We start from the raw sequence: 23052 nt of genomic DNA on the forward strand, positions 1-23052 counted from the left end.
GTGTTGTACACTGTGAACGTCCCGTACTGTAGCGCCTGGATACGTCCTCTGTACAAAAGCGGATCCTACTCTGAGGGCCGGCCGAAGTGGCCGCGCGGTTCTGGCGCTGCCGTCTGGAACCGCGAGACCGCTCCGGTCGCAGGTTCGAATCCTGCCTCGGGCATGGATGTGTGTGATGTCCTTAGGTTAGTTAGGTTTAATTAGTTCTAAGTTCTAGGGGACTAATGACCTCAGCAGTTGTCCCATAGTGCTCAGAGCCATTTTACTCTGAGGAAGACCTGTAACATTACCTCCGCCGACTAGATCTAAAATCATCTTCGTAACTGTTTGTTTCTGTAAGCTATTCTCTACGTATATTGTGTACATATAATTATGTGTGCTTGACATGTGTGAGACTCTCCACAAATGGACCACAAGAAAACTGTAAGTATAAGTTCTTTCCAATTTCGCCACTAACTACATGTAACTAACTAAAAATTACGCATCATTTATATGTTACAATAAAGTAAACAAAACAAAGTAGAGCCCAGCACGTCAGAAACGTAAAAATGGCATAGCACACACAGAAAACACATTTCAATGGAAATCATTTCCCGAAAAGCGTCGTCTAAAAAATGAATAAAAGAAAATCCTGATTGGTAGGAGAAAAGTTATTTATTAACAAACCCCTTGTTTTCATAGTCGCAGGCTTTCACGAACCCATTCATAATGGAAAAAAATCAAAACATTTAACGAATTTATTCATTTGCGTGGCAATAGTGCCGGTATCATGCATTTGTATCACCAGGCGCGTTTCGTTTTATTGATTTATAGCATCGTAGGTAATTTGCAATGAAATATTTTTTGCAGTTTTAAATTGCTTTCTATATCTAAAACAGTTGGTTATAAAAAAGGTATTGAGCTCCGGAATTTTTCGTGATGCAACTTTATGTCCGATTTTCGCTTACATCAGGAAGTGTCGTTTGCTTGGACATTTTTGATGTATCATTAGGTAAGACACTCATGTTTTCGCCCACTTTCACATTCTTTTGCAGCACTGGACATTTTTTTCCTTCCCTGTTTCACTCATTTCCTCCTCTTCTCCATTTTCTCCAACGCATTACCAACTCACTCTCCCTTTCCCTACTTAAACATTGCTGTTCGCTACCTTAACTTAGCATCTCCTTCCCCTATCTACTCTCCACTGAATTCTTAAACTCCCCACTACTCCTTTATTTCACTTTCATATTAATTAAATACGTATTAGCATAACTGAAGCGACGCAATACACACATGACAAAGCACACATGAGAAGAATGTTTTTAGAGCAGCTGGAAACCAATATCAAAGGTTAAACTGACAAACCAAAACTGTAAATATGTGTCGCTGCAGATCATTGACTATGTTTTATATCACTAAAACTAAATGCGTACGGTGATATAACCGTGCACTTCTGTTAGCTGTATGGATGGGTTTTAAAAAACCTTTAATAATCTTGTAAAGTCCTTGAGCTACGAATTCGAAACAAATGTTCAACAAGCTATGGTGCTCGCTTCTACACTTACAGGACATGCAGTGTTATGAAATGGCGCTCCCTTTGACGCAAGGCCTGTTTTGAATAGTTTCGCAAGACTCCGTGAAGTATCATCGCAGTATGAATGCCAGCTGAATAAAGCAGTTCGTAATTTCATGCCTATCACATTTCAAAGTTAGAGAGCGGTTAATAAATAAATTCATTTTTATCCACCACATGTGCTAATTAAGAGTTTTATTCTAATACCGGTTACGTACGTAATCTTGTTTACGTGACAAGCGTACGTCGTAATATCCGCGTGACGTAGGCGTTGTTCTAATATAAAGAAGTTTTTTGTGAACCCACAGCAAATGGTATGTAAGAATTTTATATGTACATGTCATGTCACATAACATTACGACATCCGCCTGCCACCTGAAGATGATCATGCGATCGTAACTGGAAGCGGAATAGAACACTTAATTAACAGCTCATTTGTATAGCGAAGAGTTTATTTCTACATCATTGCTTTCGATAATCCTACAGATAACCAGACGTCTACGTCGGCTGAACGAGAACAACATGGAAATGGGTAACCCCAACCTTTTTATCTGTGCATTACAAGTGTTAAAGTCACACGAAGCACAATGTACATAATTTTTAAGGGTATAATCTTTAGCAAATCTGGAAGAGATTCTGAAAAAGTTATTAAAGATAGTACCTGTAAGATGAGCTGGGGACCCAGACGATTTCTACTTGCAATTACAGCTCATAAATTATTTTTAAACTACTGATGGCGAGTGGCTTGATTTGCCTCTAAGGACATTCTTCTGCCCATAAATGTTAGTAGTCAAAATTCGCGATCCCATCTCATCTATGAACAAAACTCAATATAAAAACGTCGGATTTTCAGTTTGCGTAAAAGTTACAATATGCTGATAGGCAGGATCTTGTACACATTTAAAATAAAACGGATAGTTGAAATTACAGTGAAGAAACTTCCATATGTTTCTGTCAGATGTGTCACATGATATGGTGACGTGTCATGTGCTGATTCATAGCGCTTCTTCGACAAACTACAGAATCTGCACATCTTGGTCAGGCCCGTTAGCGAGTCTTGGTCTAACATGATCCACCTTTTGTGGTGCTATAGATCCAGTCGCAGCAAAGTGAATCCTCTATGGGGTTCCGTAGTACCTCAGTCGGCAAAAATGGAGCCGCTTAAGCGTCGCTTTGTTGTCTGTCCGTCTGTATCTCTGTCTGTTTAGACCCCCTTTCTCTCAGGAACGAGTAGATGTATCAAGCTGAAATTTATGAGACGTACTAAGGGCTACAGTCTCTTGGCTGTGTAAAGCATTTAAATTTCTAAGTCAATACAATCAAAAGATACGGCCATTTACGTCACGTATTTTGCTACTCGCAAACTCCCTCATCAAAATCTATAGGGTACTTCCCGTTGACCTAGAATCATGAAATTTGGTTTCACATTACAAGAAAAGAAAAAAAATTCCGAAAATTATACAAGAGAAAAAATATGTTTTGCCATTAGAAATTACATTGCATTCGTCAGCCGCCAAAAACATAATAGAAAAATATTGCTCCATGCAAACATAAAATGTAAGTGCAGTCATGCTTTGGTAAGTAAATAAAAATATTTTATTATACCTTCTCTCTTTACACATACAGGGTGGCCAGAAACAGCTTGAAAAGCTTGTAAGAGTGTTTCAGTGAAGGTTGTGCTGCGAATAGTTCAGAAGAAAAATTCGATGCGTAGCGCCATTTCCTAGTTAATTATCAATGAAGTTAGTCAGTGAGACGCTTGCGTACACACAGTCAAGCAGCCCGCCAGATAAATCACTTTCATTTGTTCTCATGACGTAGATGATAGTGGACGAAACCAAATGAAGAACACATTTGGCGATACCGTCTCTAGCAAAGCCGCTTGGATTTGCGCCCGCAACGGCCTGATTCGCTATCTTCAACTTATCTCGGAAAAGGCATAAGGCATCATTTTTTTTCTTAACAATTATTTCTCAGCACAACCTATCCTGAAACACCCTTACAAACTTCTCAGACTGTTTCTGACTATCCTGTTTAAATTAAATTCCCCTGCTCGTCTACATCTACACGGATACTCTGCAAATCACACTTAAGTGCCTGGCAGATAGTTCATCGATCCACCTTCGCAATAATTCTCTATTGTTTCACTCTTGAACAACGCGGGGAAAAACCGAACACCTCTATCTTTCTGTGCGAGCTTTCATTCCCCTTATTTTATTATGATGATCATATCTCCCTATGTAGGTCGGCGTCAACAAAGTATTTTCGCATTTGGACGAGAAAGTTCGTGATTAAAATTTCTTGAGAATATTCTGCCGCAACAGAAACTTCTTTCTTATAATGATGTCCACCCCAAATCCAGTATCATGTCCGTAAGACTCTCTCCCCTATTGTCGATAGCACAAAACGTGTTGCTCTTCTTTGAATTTTCTCGATGTACATTAATCCTGTCTGATAAGGACACCACACAGCACAGCACTACTCCAAAAGAGGACAGACAGGTGTAGCTTAAGCAGCCTCTTTAGTAGATTTGTTGCGTCTTCTAACTCTTCTGCCAACAAATCGCAGTCTTTGGTTCGCTTTCCCCAGGAGATACCGCAGAACAGATAACAGTCAAAAATAGTTCAAATTTTCGATTTTCGGCATGTATGAACTATCTATACACATAATTAAATCCCTCAGTGCGCGAGTCCTACTCGCCCTTACGATTCCCTCCCAATCGCCCTTCCGACTGGTTTGATGCATCATGCCAACAATAATTCCTGTACTACACCAACTTCTTCATCTAAGTACTCTATTATTTCTCGGATTTATTGCGGTCTCTGTCTTCCACTACAGTTTTTACCCCTTACAGCTTCCTCTAGTACCAAGGCATTTACATACCTGACGTTTCAACAAATGTCCTAACATCTAGTCCATTCTTCTTGTGTTTTCTACTTATTTCTTTCCACTCCAGTTCCGCCGAAAACGTCCTCATTCTTCGACCTAATTGTCAAGATTCTTCTGTAGTGCCACATTTCAAACGCTTCGACACTCTTCTGTTCCAGGTTTCCCATAGCCATGATTCACTTCGATATAACGCTGTATTCCAACGCACGATGACAAAAATTTTCTTTGTCCGATTAAAGCAATGTTTGAAACTAGTGTACTTCTTTTGATAAGGAATGCCCCTTTGCCTATGCTAGTCCGTCCGTCATGTGTTGTTTTGCTCCCAAGTTAGAAGGATTGCATCATTTCATCTCCTTCGCTGAGATAAATGTCAACGTTAAGTTCATCAGTAATCTCATTTCTGCTACTCCTCATTACTTCGTCTTTCTTCGGTTTACTGTCGATCCAAATCAAGCGCTCAGTGGATTATTCACATCACTCTGTATGTTCCGTAATCCTTCCTCGTCTTCACTGAGCAGCAATGTCATCAGCGAATCTTATCACTGACATTCTGTCCCCCCTAATTTTAATTCCATTGCTGAACCAAGCAGACTCTAACCTCAACAGTCAGAATGCATTCTGGATGGCAACGAGGAGTTTCTTCACTCGCACAGGCTTTGATATGTTAGACGTCCGCAGCTGAGAGGCATGATAATTTAGAGAGAAATTTTCTTTGTCAAATTTATTGAAACCAATAAATAATTAGTACAACTGTAGCAGATCTCTCTAAATTAATTACTTCACTCGAATTAAGGGAGACCAGCCTGTCAAATTCTGGTGCCAGACAAAAACTAGCAACTCCAACACACTCTGAGGAGGTCGGAAATTTTGTGCATGTAGACAGCTGAAATCACCTCCCAAGGCGCGATCATGTATCGTCCCTGATGGGCGTAGACTAATTGCCACAGTTAATATCCCGGCTGCGGTCAAGAACGAGTAGCCCCAGTCCACTGATCCAGGAAATCTTGTTGAACCTGGAAACTGAGGATATGAATAGCTGAGATAATGATATCCAGTCAGAAAGGCACGTTTCCTAGTAAGTTATATCTCGGGTTACCAAAGGAACCTATACTGCCTGACCAGACAAAATGAAACACCCAGAAAAAATGCCCAGATTTCAATGTAACGTCGTACACGTACGCAACATCGGCGGATATGTAAATGATAAGAGTTACAATTCTTTGCGACAGGTAGAATGACCACTAAAGTCCAATAGCGTCATTCGTATTTAATGTTGTTAAAAGAGCTGGTAGGAAATATAATGAGCGTGAACAGCGTCAGGTGCTCAGTGATCACTGTGAAACAGACAGAGATGTAGCGTAATGATGTGAGACAGCGTTATCAGAACCGGACAGAGTTTGAAAGAGGCTGATTATGAATCTCCGTTTTGCTGGTCGAATCGCGCAGTTTTGTGCTGCTTTCGGATGTGACTGTGGACCGATGTTGGACCGCATGACAACGTGAAGGCGGGTTTACTCATCGTCAAGGTTCCGGTCAACCACGTCTGTCCAGCAGAAGAGAGAACTGCCATACTGTGCACGAAGAACATCATAACCCGTTCGCTTCTGCGCCTGCCATCCTGCGGACAAATCTGCGCCATTCCGCAAACTGATCTGAGACTACAAGCAGACAGACTTGCGGATTAGCGTCCCATGCATTGGCTGCCGTTAACACCACAACAGAAACGTCTGAGTTTGGAGTGGTGGCATGACCGGCAAGAATCGACTTATGATGAATGAGGTTGCACTGCTTTCAGCAGTGAGTCGCAGTTCTGCACTAGCCTGGTTGACCATTGTCGGCGAGTTTGGCAAAGACCTCTGGAGTGAGCCCTTTCATCAAATGTTATGGAGAGCCACAGCGATGTTGCTCCTGGCATCATGGTGTGGGGAGCCGTCGGGTATGACTTCAAGTTACAGCTGTCAGTGGTTGAGGAAATTCCAGTGGCACAGTTGTACGTCTCTAATATCCTGCGTCCTTTTGTGTTACCTCTCATGCAAGAGTATCGTGTTGCAATTTTTCAATAGCTCATTCCTCATCCACACATAAATGCTTAAAAATACCGATAAATATAGATTAAAAGATAAATCACACAAATTTAAAGATTTTTAACGCATCTGAATACCTACACATAACAACTGCGTACAACTTACACTGGAACTATCGCATAGAAAATGTCGTATGGAAGGCGAACCGAAGACTGGGTTTTGTTGGCTGTAGATTTAGAAGGTGAAACATCTATTAAAGAGATTATCTAAATGACACTTATGTGTCTTCTTCTGGAGTGCTGCTGCTTGAGATCTGTCCGCACTGAGTTATCACGAAACAGAACAGAGTATCATGGATATGATAAGCGAGTTGGCCTGGGAATCATTAAAGCAAAGCCATTTTTCGATGCGAAATGAGAACCACCAGTATCTCCTCCGAGTGCAAAATGTTTTGTTTATTCCTACCGACACAAGGAGATATGGCCTTTTTGACAAAATAAGAGAAATTATAGCTTTAACGTAAAGATTTAGGTGTTCATTTTTCCCATGTGATATTTTCTTTTTTTGGTCATCAGTCTACTGACTGGATTGATGCGGCCCGCCACGAATTCCTTTCCTGTGCTAACCTCTTCATCTCAGAGTAGCACTTGCAACCTACATCCTCAATTATTTGCTTGACGTATTCCAATCTCTGTCTTCCTCTACAGTTTTTGCCCTCTACAGCTCCCTCTGGTACCATGGAAGTCATTCCCTCATGTCTTAGCAGATGTCCTATCATCTTGTTCCTTCTCCTTATCAGTGTTTTCCACATATTCCTTTCCTCTCCGATTCTGCGTAGAACCTTCTCATTCCTTACTTTATCAGTCCACCTAATTTTCAACATTCTCCTATAGCACCACATCTCAAATGCTTCGATTCTCTTCTGTTCCGGTTTTTCCACAGTCCATGTTTCACTACCATACAATGCTGTACTCCAGACGTACGTCCTCAGAAATTTCTTCCTCAAATTAAGGCCGGTATTTGATATTAGTAGGCTTCTCTTGGCCAGAAATGCCTTTTTTGTCATAGCGAGTCTGCTTTTGATGTCCTCCTTGCTCCGTCCGTCATTGGTTATTTTACTGCCTAGGTAGCAGAATTCCTTAACTTCATTGACTTCGTGACCATCAATCCTGATGTTAAGTTTCTCGCTGTTCTCATTTCTACTACTTCCCATTACCTTCGTCTTTCTCCGATTTATTCTCAAACCATACTGTGTACTCATTAGACTGTTCATTCCGTTCAGCAGATTATTTAATTCTTCTTCACTTTTACTCAGGATAGCAATGTCATCAGCAAATCGTATCACATATCCTTTCACCTTGTATTTTAATTCCACTCCTGAACCTTTCTTTTATTTCCATCATTGCTTCCTCGATGTACAGATTGAAGAGTAGGGCCGATAGGCTACAGCCTTGTCTTACACTCTTCTTAATACGAGCACTTCGTTCTTGATCGTCCACTCTTATTATTCCTCTTGGTTGTTGTACATATTGTATATGACCCGTCTCTCCCTGTAGCTTACCCCTTCTTTTTTCAGAATCTCGAACAGCTTGTACCATTTTATATTGTCGAACGCTTTTTCCAGGTCGACAAATCCTATGAAAGTGTCTTGATTTTTCTTTAGCCTTGCTTCCATTATTAGCCGTAACGTCAGAATTGCCTCTCTCGTCCCTTTACTTTTCCTAAAGCCAAACTGATCGTCACCTAGCGCATTCTCAATTTTCTTTTCCATTCTTCTGTATATTATTCTTGTAAGCAGCTTCGATGCATGAGCTGTTAAGCTGATTGTGCGATAATTCTCGCACTTGTCTGCTCTTGCCGTCTTCGGAATTGTGTGGATGATGCTTTTCCGAAAGTCAGATGGTATTGTCACTTCCCCCAATGATTTTAGAAATTCTGATGGAATGTTATCTATCCCTTCTGCCTTATTTGACCTTAAGTCCTCCAAAGCTGTTTTAAATTCCGATTCTAATACTGGATCCCCTATCTCTTCTAAATCGACTCCTGTTTCTTCTTCTATCACATCAGACAAATCTTCACCCTCATAGAGGCTTTCAATGTATTCTTTCCACCTATGTGCTCTCTCCTCTGCATTTAACAATGGAATTCCCGTTGCACTCGTAATGTTACCACAGTTGCTTTTAATGTCACTAAAGGTTGTTTTGACTTTCCTGTATGCTGAGTCTGTCCTTCCGACAATCATATCTTTTTCGATGTCTTCACATTTTTCCTGCAGCCATTTCGTCTTAGCTTCCCTGCACTTCCTATTTATTTCATTCCTCAGCGACTTGTATTTCTGTATTCCTGATTTTCCCGGAACATGTTTGTACTTTCTCCTTTCATCAATCAACTGAAGTATTTCTTCTGTTACCCATGGTTTCTTCGCAGCTACCTTCTTAGTACGTATGTTTTCCTTCCCAACTTCTGTGATGGCCCTCTTTAGAGATGTCCGTTCCTCTTCAACTGTACTGCCTACTGCGCTATTCCTTATTGCTGTATCTATAGCGTTAGAGAACTTCAAACGTATGTCGTCATTGCTTAGTACTTCCGTATCCCACGTCTTTGCGTATTGATTCTTCCCGACTAATGTCTTGAACTTCAGCCTACTCTTCATCACTACTATATTGTGATCTGAGTCTATATCTGCTCCTGGGTACGCCTTACAATCCAGTATCTGATTTCGGAATCTCTGTCTGACCATGATGTAATCTAATTGAAATCTTCCCGTATCTCCCGGCCTTTTCCAAGTATACCTCCTCCTCTTGTGATTCTTGAACAGGATATTCGATATTACTAGCTGAAACTTGTTACACAACTCAATTAGTCTTTCTCCTCTTTCATTCCTTGTCCCAAGCCCATATTCTCCAGTAACCTTTTCTTCTACTCCTTCCCCTACAACTGCATTCCAGTCTCCCATGACTATTAGATTTTCGTCCCCCTTTACATACTGCATTACCGTTTCAATATCCTCATACACTTTCTCTATCTGTTAATCATCAGCTTTCGACGTCGGCATGTATACCTGAACTATCGTTGTCGGTGTTGGTCTGCTGTCGATTCTGATTAGAACAACCCGGTCACTGAACTGTTCACAGTAACACACCCTCTGCCCTACCTTCCTATTCATAACGAATCCTACACCTGTTATACCATTTTCTGCTGCTGTTGATATTACCCGATACTCATCTGACCAGAAATCCTTCCACTTCACTTCACTGACCCCTACTATGTCTAGATTGAGCCTTTGCATTTCCCTTTTCAGATTTTTTAGTTTCCCTACCACGTTCAAGCTTCTGACATTCCACGTCTCGACTCGTAGAACGTTATCCTTTCGTTGATTATTCAATCTTTTTCTCAAGGTAACCTCCCCCTGGTAGTCCCCTCCCGGAGATTCGAATGGGGGACTATTCCGGAATTTTTTGCCAATGGAGTGATCATTATGACACTTCTTCAATTACAGGCCACATGTCCTGTGGATACACGTTACGTGTCTTTAATGCAGTGGTTTCCATTGCCTTCTGCATCCTCATGTCGTTGATCATTGCTGATTCTTCCGCCTTTAGGGGCGATTTCCCACCCCTAGGACAAGAGAGTGCCCTGAACCTCTATCCGCTCCTCCGCCCTCTTTGACAAGGCCGTTGGCAGAATGAGGCTGACTTCTTATGCCGTAAGTCTTCGGCCGCCAATGCTGATTATTTATCAAAATTTAGGCAGTGGCGGGGATCGAACCCGGGACCGAAGAGGTTTTGATTATGAATCAAAGACGCTACCCCTAGACCACGGGTACAAAGCCCATGTGAAATACGAAGATGGAAAAATCAAGAAATAATATGAAAGTGGTGTGAAACCTCGGAAAAGCACTTAATTGTGACTTGCAGGATAATCGTATACATTTAGATCACCGTTCCTGTAACTGGCTTAGTAGATATCTAATTGTTATTATCTGTCTGTGGATGCTTGTAGCCGGCCGGGGTGGCCGAGCAATTCTAGCCACTATAGTCTGGAATGTCCTTAGGTTGTGATGTCCTTAGGTTAGTTAGGTTTAAGTAGTTCTAAGTTCTAGGGGACTGATGACCTCAGAATTTAAGTGCCATTGTGCTCAGAGCCATTTGAACCATTTGATGCATTTGATGCTTGTAATATAGGAGTGGTTTTCAGTCCCACTTATTTGTTTTGAGAACAATTTTTATGCAATATTTTAAATATCTTACATGACTGGCGTGAGTACCTATTATAATATTTAAGTTATGATGATGGCCATTGTCTTCTCTTTCTTCCAAATCTGTCTGTCTAGATGTATGTATAGTATTACCTATAGATTTCTTCTGCTATAATTGTATTAATTTTCTCTGTTAGCTGGGACGTTCACTTCCTATAATTTCACCTGTTAAATGAATTTTTTTCCTTTAAGTTTTCTGTTATACATATAATGCATATACCATGACCACTCAAAATTGCCAAATTCTTATCTGAAATGTATTTCACTACACTTAATTATTGTCAGTCTGCCTATATTTTACATTCTGATGATGACAATAGTACAAATAACTCATGTAGAAACATTTCATTAAAATAAATATTCTAAATTTGCTAATTGAAGCATGAGTTGGGACATCAGTAAGAACAGTTAATTGGACTGAATTAGGATACCCCAGATCTGTAATTGTCTATGATCAAATCTAGGAAGTAGTTATGTCCCATACATTCATATTAATTTTTTAATATATATAGAAACTATGTTCACATCAAAATTTAGTCCTGCTTAAATCTCCTATATTTTATCATTGACTTGTCTTACTTAAAAGACTTTGTCCTTTTCTTTCCACTGAAGAATTTTTTTCTGAATAGTAAAAGAAAATACGATAAATATGATAAAAAGATTTAGAACTGCTATAGTTATCCTAAATTTTTTCTGTTATATGAAGAAAAGTTATGGTTTGTAAGTAATAATTATTGTTTTTGAAGTGTCATTTTGTAAAGTAATTTTCGTGAACTAAACATAGAAGAGATCTGATGCATAATGACAAAGTAATAAAGAACTGTGTAAAGTAATAATGGGGTATTAGAAATAATGATAATATAGCTATGAAATGATAATACCAAGTGTATGGTGTTATGAGATATATGAGATAATGATAAGGTAGTAATGAAGTGGAATCAAGTAATGCAATGACAGAGCCCATGTTAGGGACCCTGTCTTTGTATTAGTAATTTGTTGGGAATGTGCTTCATTAGTTTTAAACTGTAATATAATGGAGAAAGTTTTAACTATCCAGATAGTGTAACAGAAATAAGTAAATGCAGAGAGATAATATTAATATAATATTTGCTTTGACAGAACATCTTGAAAGAGGGCTGATTGCTGAGACTACCTGTGTAAAGGATAGTGTAGTCAATGATATATTATATTACTTGTTTACCAAAAAAAGCTCAGTAAAGTTAGGATTCTACAAGTTACTTACATCTCAAAGGGCTATCTAAATATTAATTAACATATTTAAAGAAATCTAATATGGTCATGGTACACTGTAGTTTGGGTGGCAAGGAAGACTGTCAGGACTGAATGGAGGCTATTACTGGAAAGGAGCTCAGACAAAATCTATATAGTAGTACAAGTACAATTACTTTGACGATATTGTTGTAAGGAAGTGTTAGTTAAACACACATAGGTGAAATTACGTCTGCTCGGTAATAATATGCAATCATGGATCTATTATCCACTCTCATGAGTTAAAGAGAAATGGCTTGTTCAATGAACGGAATGAAGCCAATTGAAATATGCATGTCCATGAGTTTCGTGAACCTTGACGTACTTGGCTTGGGCTTAGTGTCCTACTTAGCAATGCTGCACTTACCAAATCTAACGTCCACCGTCGTAAGCACAGGAATATCAGCATCCATCTTTCACTGCTCTCAGGGGCGCAAAGTCTGCACCACACGGGACGGCCACCAGAATTGAAGAATCTCCTTTTGTTTCACTTGGAGTGTAACACCAGAACATCCTTCTAACTTCTATCTCTCCTTGCTTTGTTCAATGAAAATCGTACAACAGCCAGTCTGCGAATCAGGCAAGAAAACACATAGTTATCTGTCCCATTCCACATGAAGTTTAGTGAGAGGTCAAACAAATTTTATCACCCATGAGTGGAAAAGTTTATTGTTTACCGAACTGTGTGGTGCCAGCGTCTTACGGCAATAACTATTTTGTTAACACAGGAATACAACCATCAGCTTGGTCTCGCCGTACGAGCTTTTAATGGCTGGGCACACCACAGACCAGATGCCACTAAAAAGAGATACGGTGTCCTGGTCCAGGGAGAATAGCTGTATCCAGAGAAGAGCTTCATTCTCACCCCAGCTCTGAGTGCATGACTACAGGGCACATCTACAAAAGACGAAATGCCTCACGAGTCACTATCGCATTGCCATCGACCTAGCTGGCTGATAAGCCATGATAACACCCCTCCTATTTGTAAGTGACTCCACCACGGAAGATAAACGATTAGGCATATTTCACCAAAGCATCTCTCATACCAGCGACACAAACTCGACCCACCAGCTGGGCAGTTTCTAAAAGGCGGATGTTGTCCACCTTATTGTGAGCAGGTGACGAAATGGATCCCCACCTGTATCTCCCTTTGTACATTTCTGGCTATTGCCTGCATCGATATATAGCCTGCAATGCATACATGTGAAGAATTTAACAAGGAACAAGACTCATTTTCTGTAGGTTTGATTAAAATTAGTAAACTATTGCTTCCTGACCACAATGGGACCATGTATTAGGTATTGCTGACTGATCTCTCACAATCGGTTATGTTATTTATGATGACCACTCTCAACCTTTCTCTACCATTGTGGCATACGAAGCATAATATGAAACCAGGATGTCATTTAATTGACAGATTCTAGTTGACCGACTTCTTTCAATCTATATGATTTGTACCAACATTTGTAGTTTCATATGAAAGTTGTGCCACTTGGATAAAACTGTTTAGTATTTTCAGCAGTATATTGCTGAATAGTCCATGAAAGTTCATTAAAAATACAAAATGGAATAATGAGTACTGAACAGTTTACAGACAGAAACACTCATACTGACGCAAACTTTTCCTCTAACTGTCCTATTGCTTTCTTCATATGTAATGTGTATAACTCTTCATACAATTAATTTGATTAAATAGTAAAATAAAAAGAAACCTGAGAGAAATTGACACTCATGTTCAATAATGTTAAAAATTTTTGAATATTTGAGAACTAATGTGTTGCTTTGATTCCTGGACTATTTATGTCTCCAGTGCAGCTTCTATCCATTTAAATTAAATTTAATCTTTATGATATTAAATCACAAAACATACATTAGATATTATTTGAATATTGTCAAATAAACTCCTAATTACATTTGCATTTCCTTTTGTAGGTTTTTGCAATTATTTACTGCTGTATGCATTTTTTTTTAGATTGAGCAAATGAATTGTGCTAGTAGTACCAGAAAGGAACACAGGAACATGATTTACAAGACTGTGAAAGACCTGTGTAAAACTATGTCTACATCTTTTGAAAACTGAACTTAATTGTTTAAAAATTTTCAAGAATTCAAAAATTTTACTCAGGGATACATATATTGTATCTGATATTTTCACATTTTGTATAATTCTTTAATCAGCTTTACCCTAATTAATTTCTCAAAATGTAATATACATATTAGCCATTAGTTAAATTTCTAAATTACAGTATGCTTAAAAATTTGTGCTGAAGAGTATTAATGTGAATCAATTCTTCAAATAACGTATACATTTTCATGTATTTGTCATATACATAATTTTCAGAATGGTAGCATTTCCAATAACTTATGAATGTTCAGGCTGTAGTGTGTCAATGTGTTATTTTTATCTTGGGTTATATTTTAAGTTATTCGCTATATCTACTTATCTAAATGTAATGAGGCATAGTAAGATAGCTTTCCTTACTGTAATTTACCCATTAAATTCACCCTTTAAAGGATTTTTCTATTATTTTCTAATATACATGTTTTGCACATACTGTAAGCCTTAAAATTGCTAAATTCTTACCTGCACTATATTTCAATAAACTTTCTTCTTTGCAGTATCGATTACAGTCTGCTGATGACAGTAATGTAAATAGTTCACGAAGAAATATCTTATTTAAAGAAATATTCTAAATTTATGTTACCTGTAAACTGTGTGCAGGTCAGAATTCAATACCATTTAATAACTCCATGTTTTGTCACTGTCACATAATTTAAACCCCTTTGTTTGCTACTTTGCAAGGAATATCCTACTTTTTCCAAAAACTAACATTTAAAAAGTTGTTATTTCATTGTATTCCAGAATATTCGATTCTAAAAATACAGTACTTTCAAAATACTACTGTTAAAGGTTTTTGGTGTGATTTTTCGGATTAAAAATGAGTGACTTCTAACATGTTAGTTTATGAAATATCCAAATGACAAAATTTAACTTTGTGGGAAATTCTCATTGTGCTATAGAAGTCACAGTAAATAGTAACACTTCCAACCGAGAAAATAATGCACATCATTTTGCCATTTTTTTTTGTTATACAATTTACAGTTAAACAAGATAACTTCACTGCTTAGCTTATGTGTTGTTTACCTTCTCTGGTTTTCATGAAATATCTAAAATGTAGAAGCTTTGTGTTTTAATATTGTAATTTCTGCACTATGCCAATCTTTATGTAAAACATTTAGTGTCATTTTGACTTATCTCTATTCTGAATCAGTCCATTTATTTTTCGATTGCTTCACATTTTTCCTGCAGGCATTTCACTTTGTCTTCCTCATACTTGCTGTTTGTTTCATTCCTAAGTAACTTATATTGGTGTACTCCTGTCTTTTGTGGAACATTTTTATACTTACTTCTTTCGTGAATCAGTTAAAGTTACCCAATATTTCTTTGAAGCTACCTTACTTGTAAATACATTTGCTGTCCAAATTCTATGATTGCCTTTTTAGATGCTTCTTTTCCTCTTCAGCTGATAGACATTACAGCAGGATCTACAGCTGTAGAGAACTGCAAAAGCATCTCATCATTCCTTGGTACCTTTGTATCACATTTCTTACCATGCTGATTCCTGCTGAGGATTCTCTTAATCTTCAGCTGATACTTCATCATTACTAAACTGTGATCCTAATCAGTGTATGCTCTTCGGTATACCTTACTCAGTATTTGCTTTTAGAACTTCTGTCTCACCGTGACGGAATCCAGCTGGTATCTCCCCATATCTCTGAGTCTTTTACATCTCCTCATCTTATGATACTTGAGCAGAATTTTTATTATTGCAAAGCGAAATTCATTGCAGAACTTAATTAGTCTTTCTCATCTCTCATCATTACTACACAATCGATGTTGTTGTGATCTTCAGCCCAAAGTTGTCGTGATCTTCAGTCTGAAGACTGGTTTGCTGCAGCTCTCCATGATACTCTCCCCTATGCAAGCCTCTTCATTTGCAAATAACCCTTTACCCTCTACACTTTTTTGATCCCTTGGTGTCTCAGAATGTGTCCTATCAACCGATCCCTTCTTTTCTTATCCCATAACCATATCTTCTATTTCTTCCCCTACTACAAGCCTCAGTCATGCATGATTATTAGATTTTCATCTCCCTTCACATATTGATTTACACATTCAGTATCCTCTATCTCTTATCTTCTTCTCATGATGTCAGCATATGTAATATAACAGCATTTATAGCTGTTGGTTTTCTACCGATTCTGATGAGAAGAATAATTTAACTAATCAGTTCACAGTAACTCTCTCTCTCTCTCTCTCTACACTTCTTCCTCTTCATAACTAATCCTATTCTAGTTACATCATTTTCTGCTGCTTCTGATATAACCCTTTATTCGTCTGTACAGAAATCCTTATCTTCTTCTTATCTTCTTTCCGTTTTTTCATTGATTTCGTCCCTCCCTTCGCCATATGTGTAGCGTGACTTTGCATTTTTCTTTTCAGATTATCTAGGTTCTCTGACAAGTATAACTGTCCAAGACTATAGGTATACATGCCGACGTCACAAGCAGAAATTTCTGGATGGACGCAATGAAGAGAATTTATCTAAAAAAGGAGACACTTTTTAAAACTTCTTAAACAGTTTAGGAAACCCACTTTTCATGTTATTGCAGGCTTTCTAGAGAGATAAATCAGTGAGTAAAGATTATTTGCTTATTTTCATTTCAGCAAAGTTATATGATATTGTATTCTTGGGTACCTTATCTGTAAGAAAGAAAGTTTTCTTCCCACAAAAGGTTCTGCAAAAATAATATGTGATGCCAACTGTCCATCATCTTGTGGATAACTGTTTGAGGAGTCAGGTAGTTTGACTACAGCATTGCAGTGCATGTTTTCTTTCGTGAAATTGATTGTGAATAATCAACTAGAGTTCTGAAGGAATCTATAATTACGATGCAAGAAGAAGAAGAAGCTGGTCTTAATTACTTTCATTAGCTTAGAAATGGTGAATGATATTGTTACCAAAATACTTGAGCACATACCTGATGGTGCGCCTGATAGCAAATCTAAAATTGGAAGTAAGTAGAAAAACTTCCTTCTTCGAAATACTTTTCACTGCACAGAACAATTTTTATTGAGAAACTAGTTGATTATTTAGCGTTAAACTATAAATATAAATACCACTCATAGATTAGCCTTTAAGCCGCCCTCAGACGAGAGGTGTCTCTCATCGCGAAGCACGCTAGACGTGGTGTTCGTCATGGTTACTGCGCTCTCGAAACGACCTACTTTACGTCTCACGGAACGTGCCCCTCATCGTGATTTGCGCTGCAGCGCTCTCCAGCAGCAGTGGTCGGCAGCATCTGGTGCGCTAATCACACAGTTAATTTACGAAAATGGACATGTGTAAAATGGTTTCGATAACTCTGTTAGAGATCGTCCAAGAAGAGCAGAAAAAATTGACTAGTCGATGGCTTCAACAGAGAACTGCTGATAGAGGAACTCTACATATGCTGCACAACGGTCCGTGGTATATACCGGTAAAGGTTATTTGTCATCCCAATTGAATCTCCATACATTGTTGGCGTTAAATCGTACATAGTTTAAAGTTCAGTGTATAATAGATCCAATATCAGTTTCCACATGCATAACACAAATATCCTGCATGTGGTATTGACTGATATCATTCTGAAGTAACGCCCTTCATCACATAGGTTTCAAGATCGACATTACTTTCTCAGTTTCATTCTAATAGAAGAGGACTTTTTTTCGACTCTACTTACCGCCAAAGAGAAACATGTTTCCTGCAAGACACAAACCTGAGGCAGACCATAAAACCATGAGATATTGGTATCTTTTACACGAAGTTTCGTAATAGCTAAAAATTCCGGTATGTAACTTGTGCTTATTTTCTGACATAGACTCGCAGTCACGATAAGATATCTGGCCACTGGGAAACATTCCAACTGTTGGCCTAAACAGCAAGAATTACAGCAAATAGGCCTACATTATTTATAACGAATGTCGAGTGTAGTGAATCATAGTTCTATTACATTATTAAGAAAGATCCAGAATCATTTAGAAAACGTAAGGCAAAAAAAAAAGAAAGAAAATCTGCTCGTAGCTAGATGCAAACCGGCTAACTTTCGCTAGATAGTTCAGAATGTTACCAATTACGCTGCTGTCTCGACCAGACACCAGCCTTAAGAGAAGGTATACAATATTAATAAATGTCTAGATGTTTTAGCTACAGATATCATTGTCTGATATTCAACTATGGTACCAAAAACAACGCGCTCTTGATCAGTCAAAAATGCGCCGTATCAATGAAACGGCACACTTTCATAGCATGCAAGTTATGAGAAGAAAAGCATCAAATTCGAGAATCCTTTAACTACCAATATGTATTTTCCTGTCATTTTGCACTGAGATGACAAAAGTATGTCGTACCTCCTAACATCGTGTCGGTCCCCTTTTTCCCTGCCGTATTGCAGCAACTCGACGTGGCAATGGACTCAACAATCCGTTGGAAGTCCCCTGCAGAAATACTGAGCCACGCTGCGGCTGTAGCCGTCCATAATTGCGACAGGTTTGGGGGTGCAGGATTTTGTGCACGAACTGACCTCGCGATTATGTCCCATAAACGCCCGATGTCATTCATGTTGGGCAATCTGGTTGGCCAAATCATTCGCTCGAACTGTCCAGAACGTTCTTCAAACCCATCGCAAACAACTGTGGCTCAGCGACAATTTCATCGTGATTTGGAGACATGAAGTCCATGAACGGCTGCAAATTGTCTACAGGTAGCCGAATTTAACCATTTCCAAACAATGATCTGTTCGGTTGGACCAAACGACCCAATCCACTGCATGTGAACACAGCCCACACCGTTATGGAGCCACCACCAGCTTGTTCATTGCCTTGTTTGTATCTTGGGCCCATGGCTTCCTGGGGTCTACGCCACACTCGAACCCTCCATCAGCTCTTACCTAGTGAAATAGGGACTCATTTGACAAGGCCATGGTTTTACAGTCGATATGACCACGAGCTTAGGAGATGTGCTGGAAGGTATGTCGCGCTGTTGTCAGAGGCACTCGCATCGATCGTCAGTTGCCATAGCCCATTATCGCTAAATTTCACAGTACTGTCCGAACGGATATGTTCGTCGTACGTCCCGCATTGATTTCTAGGGTTATTTCACACAGACTTGCATGTTTGTCAGTACTGACAACTCTACGCACACGCCGCTGCACTCGGTCGTTAAGTGAAGGCTATCACCCACTGTGTTGTATGTCGTGAAAGGTAATACGTCAAATTTGATATTTTCGGTACATTCTCTACAGTGCGTATCTCGAAATATTAAATTTCATAACGATTTCCGAAATGAATGTTCCACGCGTCTAGCTTCAACTACCACTCCATGTTCAAAGTCTGTTAATTCCCATCGTCAGGCCATAATCATGTCGGGAACCATGCCACATGAATCACGTCAGTAAAAATGACAGCTCCCAAATGCACAACCTTTTTATATCTTGTGTACGCCGTACTACCGCCACCTGTGCATGCGCATACCGCTGTTCCATGACTTCTGTCACGTCAATCTATAACAGCAAATCGTTCCAGAAATGACGTGTTTTCTAGGGATCCGCAATCTGTCGGTGTTTTGAAATACTCTCTTTCAAATTCTGAAGGTGGCAGGGGTAAAATACAGAGAGCGAAAGGCTATTTACAATTTGTACAGAAAGCATATGGCAGTTATAAGAGTGGAGGGGTATGAAAGGGAAGCAGTGGTTGGGAAGGGAGTGAGACAGGGTTGTAGCCTGTCCCCGATATTATTCAATCTGTATATTGAGCAATCAATAAAGGAAACAAAAGAAAAGTTCGGAGTAGGTATTAAAATCCATGGAGAAGAAATAAAAACGTTGAGGTTCGCCGATGGCATTGTAATTCTGTGAGAGACAGCAAAGGACTTGGAAGAGCAGTGGAACGGAATTGGCAGTGTCTTGAAAGGAGGGTATAAGATGAACATCAACAAAAGCAAAACGAGGGTAATGGAACGTAGTCGAATTAATACGGGTGATGCTGAGGGAATTAGATTAGGAAATGAGACACTTAAAGCAGTAACGGAGTTTTGCTATTTGGGGAGCAAAATAACTGATGATGTTCGAGCTAGAGAGGATATAAAATGTAGACTGGCAATGGCAAGGAAAGCGTTTCTGAAGGAGAAAAATTTGTTAACATCGAGTATAGATTTAAGTGTCGGGAAGTCGTTTCTGAAAGTATTTGTGTGGAGTGTAGCCATGTATGGAAGTGAAACATGGACGATAAATAGCTTAGACAAGAAGAGAATAGAGGCTTTTGAAATGTGGTGCTACAGAAGAATGCTGAAGATTAGATGGGTAGATCACATAAATAACGAGGAGGTATTGAACAGAATTGGGGAGAAGAGGAGCTTGTGGCACAACTTGACTAGAAGAAGGGATCGGTTGGTAGGACATGTTCTGAGACATCGAGGGATCACCAATTTAGTGTTGGAGGGCAGCGTGAAGGGTAAAAATCGTAGAGGGAGACCAAGAGATGAATACACTAAACAGATTCAGAAGGATGTAGGCTGCAGTAGGTACTGGGAGATGAAGAAGCTTGCGCAGGATAGAGTAGTATGGAGAGCTGCATCAAACCAGTCTCAGGACTGAAGACCACAACAACAACAACAAATTCATAAGACAAGAAGCACCAAGTACTAATTGTAACTCCGTTTGACTTAATTCAATACTGCGTCACCTACGTCCTCCTTGTGGCACTAAACCGATGTAGCGTCGTATTGGCCACGTTTTCTCTACACTAGCCAAAAATCTGACTCATTAGGCTCTGTCCTTCACGCTTCGCACTGTCGTAGAACATGGAACACCCCCGCCATGAAGTCACAAAACACAACTTGGTCGTCCTTTATTAATGCCTACAAGGCACTACAAGTAGCGATCAAAGATCGTAGGATACCCGCATTAGGGAGGAGGTAGGAGACTGTAACGCGCCCAAGAACACTGTCGAACGTGATCGTTTTAATGGCCCAGGTGTTACGGTGTGGGAAAGCGTAATGTTGCATAGGTGTACTGAGCCCCAAATCCTTGAGCGCAATACATCCACCAGTCAATTTTATTGTGACACTGTACTCCTTACCCTTACGCGTCGTTTCTGGGATGCCTTGACTTAGTTTTTATTGATGGTTATGCTCGACAGCAGCGAGCTGCAGAGCTGTTGGAATGAAAGGATATTCGGCGGATGAACTGGTCTGCTCGTTCCCCCGACTTAAATCCCATGAAGCACGTGCAGGATACGTTGGGAAGACTTACTTCAGCACAACCACATGCATCATCAGCCACCCAGCAGTCGTCACCCTGACTGGTGGAGAAATGCAACGTCTTACCACAAGTAGTCCTTATTAATCTTATGGGCAGCGTGGTAGCACGTTGCAGAGCATCCACTGCCGTCAGTGGTGATAATATACCCTATTAAGAACCATGTACCATCTTTTGTAATGTCCAGGGGACCATCATGAATCGCGGCGACTTCTGTGACATTATTGCCTGTCAATAAAAGTGTCATTTCATCTCACTACGTATTTCTTTCAGTTACCTTCTGTTTTCTTTCTATGTGTGGTTTGTGGTTAATATTTCATCGTGTTCTGTAACCTGGCAGTGACATATGTGAAAGTAACTTTTGTCATTTAAGTTTTGCACGCCACTGTACTTACTGCTCATCGCATAACTCCCGTGATTTGCATAGTCATTAATAGTGAACTGCTCTAAACTGAATACAGATGTCGTCACACGCTTTATACATAGCTACATCAATGTTATACACGGACAAATATGCATATTCTTGATATATTGAAGCGTTATTTACATATTAATTAAACTACATCTTTTGGCCATCGCTCATAAATAAGATCAGCTGCAATGAGATATATGGAATAAAATTTAATTAACCTTTCAGTAAATTGCATTGTGCCTAAAAATTAAAAACCAGTTACTAATAAACTTCTCACGATGTAAATCACGAACAGTTCTTTGAGATGGCCCGACGTTAGAGAACTAGATGCATTAGTTTGTAAAATAAAAAAAAAGTAATCTTTGGAGACACGATAAATGCTGAGGTAGAGCTAAACCGATTACCAAGAGTCTGCAATAAAAATTGAATTTAAGAGAAACGAATGCAGAGACTAATACTAAGTCTGTAGCTGGTTGAGAATCATAAGTTTACGCTCGTCGTTTCTGACTCGTATCGCACCAAGTACCGCAATGGCTAGCGTACTGGGAGCTCAAGGATAATTAGTGCATCTCAAATTTCTGTACGTCTTTTGAAAAGGACATATTCATTTCTTTCCCTGAACCTTCTCCATTCGAGTTCGTGGTCCGTCTATAATGGCATCGTCGTCGACTGCACGTCAGATACTCCCTTCTTTCATTTCTCAGACGGGTATGTTGCATTCTTTCATTCTCAGGAGCAGTAATAATACGTTTGGCCCCTTCACTCTTTGCTGCTTGTGTGAAATTGGCCACTAGCTACGGTATGGGTGCGTGGAATAATGTTGTACTGTAACTTGAAAGCGAGCCGTAGTCGGCAGTTGAGCACAGAATCTCAACTAATAACGGCAGGATTCACTGTGCTTGGTATGATGCAGTTCGGAGCAAGCAACGACGCGGAAAAAGCAGCTACACTGGAGACTTTCCAGTTCATCTTGACGATACGCGGCGGTTAAGTGCAGAGGAAACTGTACGAAATTCACAAGACAGTAGTTGCCATGTAGCTCTGACAGCGAAACCCGCAGTAATCACAACGACTCCAAAGTCAAGACACCCTCTCACAGCTTGATTCACTACTGAAACATTTCGTCCATTTTCCGACTAATGTGCTTCGTTTAGAAGAAGTAGCTCCATGAAATCTTTGTAATCGTATTACAAAGAGAATTTAAGAGAAACGAATGCAGAGACTAATACTAAGTCTGTAGCTGGTTGAGAATCATAAGTTTACGCTCGTCGTTTCTGACTCGTATCGCACC

The sequence above is a fragment of the Schistocerca serialis genome, chromosome 5, assembly GCF_023864345.2.
Source record: "Schistocerca serialis cubense isolate TAMUIC-IGC-003099 chromosome 5, iqSchSeri2.2, whole genome shotgun sequence".
Lineage (NCBI taxonomy): Eukaryota > Metazoa > Arthropoda > Insecta > Orthoptera > Acrididae > Schistocerca > Schistocerca serialis.